Below are 6,340 nucleotides of genomic sequence, written 5' to 3' on the forward strand. Positions count from 1 at the left end.
CTATTAACTACGCATTGTTAATATTTTCTTAATGAGATCATAAACATGTGGATTTTACAAGCTTGAGAAGAGTGCTACGGGGGACCACAAGAAACGTCTTTTAATATATTTGTATACATTAGGAGTGGATTGGAATATCGTTGCTAGTTTTCCATCACTATCTGGGCGGATTTAGAAGTGCATGTATTTTTTTTGTTTTTTTGACAGGAATGTATTTTCTACTTGAACAATAAAGATTTCACTAAATATATAGCTGTTCATAGTCAAGTCCAAGTATACAATTTAATTGACGTTCAATCCTAATACATATCATGCTTAAACGTTGGTCTAAGTATTTTTTGCCAAAATCTTCCTATGTCATTACCTTGTTATGAATATAATGAATAATGAAATTTATGTTAAAAACTAATCTAGAAAAATCTAGAATATAAAAATATAATGTAACTAGAAAATTCTACCTAGAAACATCCTAGTAATCTAGAATATCCTAGGAATATGACTAATCTAGAATATCCTGGTAATGAATGTAAATGAAGACTTTAAAAGAAAAGTCTAGAGCACCTAAAGTCGGTTGATATTGCCGACATAATCTAGTATATAAGGCACTTGTATCCTACGAGAATGAATGAAGCAATTGCAAACCATTTTTCTTCAACCTAAATGCTCTAGCCACATCACTCAAATAACCATCTTCATAATAAACTTTGCCTACAAACACAAAACCCACTAACCTCAGCTTGAAACATAAAACCATCAGTGGTATCAAGAGCCATTATAATCCAAAGCCTTCAACAATTAAACACAAAATAATCTAACTTCCTTAAAAAAAAAACACCATATAAATTAAAATGACTTCCCCAAACACTTCAACCTCAAACACATTTAACTACCCCCAAGTAAATTGGGTACCCATATTTAAGGGAGAAAAATATCAACAATGGTCTATCCAAATGAAATCCATATTTATCTCACAAGATTTGTGGGAGTTAGTACAAAATGGTTATGAACAACCAAATGATTTAATCCAAGAAGCTACTTGGGAAGAAGCACGCCGCAAGCAATATAAACAAAATCGGATAAGGGATAATTATGCCCTATCCTTAATATATCGGGGAGTAGATGAAACTATTCTCCCTATCATCATGGCTGCTACAACGGCCAAGGAGGCTTGGAGTATCCTGGAGACAAAATATAGGGGCTCCGAGAAGGTAATACTCTTTAAACTCCAATCTTTATGGAGAGACTTTGATAATTATTAATGGTGGAAAATGAAACAATTCAAGAATTTTTTAGTCGAGTAACAAATATTATAAATCAAATCCGAACTAATGGAGATAAAATTGAAGATGTCCAAGTTGTTCGGAAAATATTAAGAAGTCTCCCCAAAAATTATGATCATATAGTGGCTGCTATAGAAGAGTCTAATAAAGATTTATCTAATTTAAGTTTAACTGAATTAATGGGCTCCTTCTAGCACATGAAGATAGAATGCGGAGATTTATAGAGCAGCCACTAGAACAAGCTTTTCAAGCAAAATTAAAATTCTCTAATAATGGAGAAAATAAAAGTAGAAATGGCTACGGTAAAGGAGGTACTTCATATAACCGTAGCAGGGGGAGAGGAAGTTATAAAAATCAAGGAATCCGAGAAAATAACCAATCTGGTCCTATTGCAATTTATATAAGAAAAATGGCCATAATACACAAGATTCCCGGTATAAGTGTAAAAGATGTTAAAAACACACTCATTTTGAAAAAGATTGTTGGTTCCGGCAAAAGGAAGAGGCCAATTTTACGGAAAATAAGGAGCCTAGAGATCAATTATTTTATACATGTTTAAATGCTCACCAAGAGTCAAATGATATATGGTATATTGATAGTGGTTGTTCAAACCACATGACTGGCAATAAAAAATTCATTTGTCAGTCTAGATGAAAACATAAAAACACAAATTACTCTTGGTGATGGAAGCAACCAAGAGGTTGCCAGTAAGGGGACAATAGCCGTTAGAACAAAAAACGGCTCGTCTAAATTTATTTCTGATGTTTTCTATGTCCCCGGGCTTGCACAAAATTTATTAAGTGTAGGCTAACTAATTCAAAGAGGCTATATGGTGAAATTTGATGCAAATAAATGCCTCATATTTGATAAGAGAAAAGGGCAACTAATTACTACTACTCAAATGGCTCCTAATAAATATTTTCAATAATAATGCAATTGGAGCATAATGTTGTCCTGAGTTCTGTAGTGGATAAGTCCATATTGTGGCATTTAAGATTCGGGCATCTAAATTTTAACAGTTTAAAACTGTTAAAATAAAAAGAAATGGTAATTGGGCTTCCACCTATTACTAATGAAAGAAAAATATGTGAGGGCTGTATATATGGCAAAATGCATAGATTGCCATTCCCTACTTCATCCTGGAGGGCCAGAGTTCCATTAGAGCTTGTTCATGCAGATATATGGGGCCCTACCAGAAATCCGTCTCTTGGCGGAAAAAGATATTTTCTATTATTTGTCGATGATTTCACTCGCATGATGTGGGTTTATTTCTTGGAGCAAAAATCAGAAGCATTTTCCCACTTCATGCAATTAAAGCCTCACAGAAAAACAAAGTGGGCATTCAATAAAAATTCTAACTACAGATCGTGGGGGAGAATTTACATGTAAAGAATTCAACAGCTTCTGTAAGGAGCATGGAATCAAAAGAGAATTAACTGTCAGACGCACACCTCAGCAAAATGGTGTTGCGGAGAGGAAAAATCGGACCATTGCTGAGATGGCCCGAAGTATGATGCAAGGCAAAAACTTGCCCAAATGTTTTTGGGCCGAAGCCGTACATACGGCTATCTACATTCTCAATCGATCTCCCACGAAGGTCGTCATGGGTATGACACCCTATGAAGCTTGGCATAAAAGAAAGCCAAGAGTGGAGCACCTCAAAGTATTCGGGTGCATCGCATATGCCCACATCCCGAAAGAAAATCGGGAAAAACTCGATGGAAAAGGAGAAAAATGTATCTTCATCGGATACAATGACGAGTCTAAAGGATATCGTCTCTATCAGCCCGAATCTAAGAAGCTAATAATCTCAAGAGATGTCATATTCGATGAAGGAGCTCAATGGATGTGGATAGAGAAGGAATCTCAACCACATGAAGGAGATTTCCTTCCACCAAACCCAAGAGAGGATGAAGGCCCAAATCATCAGCAACACAATCATCCTCCAGTCCATCATCACCGAGATCTCCAACAACATTCTCGAGATCGGTGAGTCCAACATCAGGATCAAGCTCTCAAAGCTCAGCTCCAGTAGTACGACGTTCACAAAGAGAGCGGCGACCACCAAGCTACTTGGAGGATTTCCAGTGCAATCAAGCTATCATGGCTCTCTTCACTAGCGAACCACAAAGCTTTCAAGAAGCATCACAAGAAGAGAAATGGATCGAGGCCATGAATGAAGAAATCAAGATGATCGAGAAAAACAACACATGGGAGCTTGTTGAGAAACCTGAAGACAAAGAAGTCATCGGTCTCAAATGGGTCTACAAGGTCAAGTATAACGAAGATGGCTCCATCCAGAAATACAAGGCTCGTCTCATCGCAAAAGGTTACTCCTAACAACCAGGGATTGACTTTAACGAGATATATGCTCCTGTTGTCCGCATGGAGACTATCAGGTCAGTCCTTGCTCTTGCTGCTCAACTTAAATTACCAGTCTTTCAATTAGATGTCAAGTCGGCATTTCTAAACGGTGAGCTCGAAGAAGAAGTATATGTTGAGCAACCACAAGGATATCTCATCGAAGGCAAAGAAGACAAAGTATACCGCCTTCATAAAGCTCTTTATGGGCTTAAGCAAGCACCCAGGGCCTGGAATAGCAAAATAGATGGCTACCTACTTCAAAATGGGTTTATAAAAAGCCCAAGTGAGCCATCACTATATATCAAGGCCCAAGGATCACAAGATTTTCTCATATTGTGTCTTTATGTAGATGATCTAATCTACACAGGCACTAATTCAAAAATGATTAAGGAATTTAAGAAGACAATGATGTCGGAATATGAAATGACTGACCTTGGTGCCATGAAGTACTTCCTTGGCATGCAAGTCAAGCAAAGCCTAGGAAGAATATTTCTCTCACAAGAGAAATATGCAGACGACCTACTTAAGAAATTCAACATGAGTGAATGCAAGCCATTGGCTACACCAATGGCACTTAATGAAAGGCTATCTAAGAACGATGGCAAAGAGAAGGTCGATGCATCAATATATCGAAGTTTGGTCGGCTCTCTCATCTATCTTACACATACAAGGCCCGACATAGTACATGCTGTCAGCATCGTATCCAGGTTCATGAGTGAGCCAAGTAAAGCTCACTTGACAGCATCAAAAAGGATTCTCAGGTATGTCAAGGGAACAAAAGGCTATGGTATTATGTACGAGACAGAAGAGAATCACAAGCTTATAGGATACACAGATAGCGATTGGGCCGGAAGTATTGACGACCGAAAAAGTACGAGCGGCTACGTCTTCCAGCTGGGAACCAAGGCTATTTCTTGGTCATCAAAGAAACAAGCTACAGTAGCTCTGTCATCAGCAGAAGCAGAGTACGTAGCAGCAACAAGTGCAGCATGTGAAGCAGTATGGCTTAGAAGAATTCTCGATGATCTACAACAGACATCAGAAGAACCAACAACTATCTACTGCGACAACATGTCTGCAATAGCCATGATAAAGAATCCAGTCTTTCACAGCCGCACGAAGCACATTGAGATACGACATCATTTCATCCGAGAGTTGGTCGACAAACAAGAGATCGAGCTACAATTCTGCAAGACGGGAGAGCAGCTCGCTGACATATTCACTAAAGCAATTCCGACAGAGAAGTTCATCCACTTCAGAAGACAACTTGGAGTTCAAGATTTTTCAGATTAGGGGGAGTGTTAAAAAGTAATCTAGAAAAATCTAGAATATAAAAATCTAATGTAACTAGAAAATTCTACCTAGAAACATCCTAGTAATCTAGAATATCCTAGTAATGAATGTAAATGAAGACTTTAAAAGAAAAGTCTAGAGCACCTAAAGTCGGTTGATATTGCCGACATAATCTAGTATATAAGGCACTTGTATCCTACAAGAATGAATGAAGCAATTGCAAACCATTTTTCTTCAACCTAAATGCTCTAGTCACATCACTCAAATAACCATCTTCATAATAAACTTTGCCTACAAATACAAAACCCACTAACCTCAGCTTGAAACATAAAACCATCAATTTAAGGTAAGTTGAACCGAAAAATGGATTGGTTAGTCTTGACCCTAGAACTTTTAAGCTGCTCGGATTCGGTTTATGGTCACAAAAATTTCATTCAAGGTCCAATTTTTTTTTTTTTTTTTGGTTAGGCCGATCTTTAACAAGTTTTATAATTGTCAATGCTTACAACTATAATGAAATGGAAGTGGTATATTAAACTCTTGTCTATATATAATTAGCAAATATGTCTTGTCCAACAAACAAACACGACTTTAATTGAATAACAAGACCCAAAATTAATTAGAACAACTGGATAAATCAAACACAAGTATTAGGATTAAACGACAAGAAATGATTTTAGAGTTTGGTGATAACCAGATCCATTACCTTGAATCTAAAATCAGCTGATGAAATCGTACGATCAATCGATCACTATGGCACCTACTCATTAAATTATTAATCCTAGCTAATTAATTAAGTTTGTATCAAGCAAATACTCCATCCGTTTCCTAAAGATCTTCTCTCTTTCCTTTTAAGCGTGTTTCCAAAAGATCTTCCCTCTTTTACTTTATTCTTTATTTGGAATATTTTTTTCCCTTTTTACCTTCTCATGTCTCAATCATATGGCCCATCATAACATTATTAATTCAATTTTACTCCCTTTCTCTCTCCTACTTTAACCCTTTTTTATTTGTTTATTTATCTTAATCTATTTCTCTCTCCTACTTTACCCACCCCACACCCCATACAAATGAATCCTCCTTGGTATCTGTTGGAACAGTAACAAGGAAGATCTTTAGGAAACGGAGGGAGTACTAGGTAACGTGGTATAGCTTACTAGAACAATAATTTATAGATACAAAGTGGACTTCAAGTCTTAATTTTTTATCGTATATATTCTCCTCGACGATTGGATTCTATAAATTGTCTTCTGCTAACCAATAATATAATGGTACTCATCTTAAAACCAAAACCAAAGACAAATAATAATATTCAACGCCTGAGAAATTGGAAGCCATGGCAAACCCAAATCAGGCAGCAGAAATGGGGAAGGAGCTCTATGTTGCTGCCATGACAGGTGATG

Source organism: Beta vulgaris, chromosome 7 (assembly GCF_026745355.1).
Source record: "Beta vulgaris subsp. vulgaris cultivar EL10 chromosome 7, EL10.2, whole genome shotgun sequence".
In the NCBI taxonomy this organism is placed as follows: Eukaryota; Viridiplantae; Streptophyta; class Magnoliopsida; order Caryophyllales; family Amaranthaceae; genus Beta; species Beta vulgaris.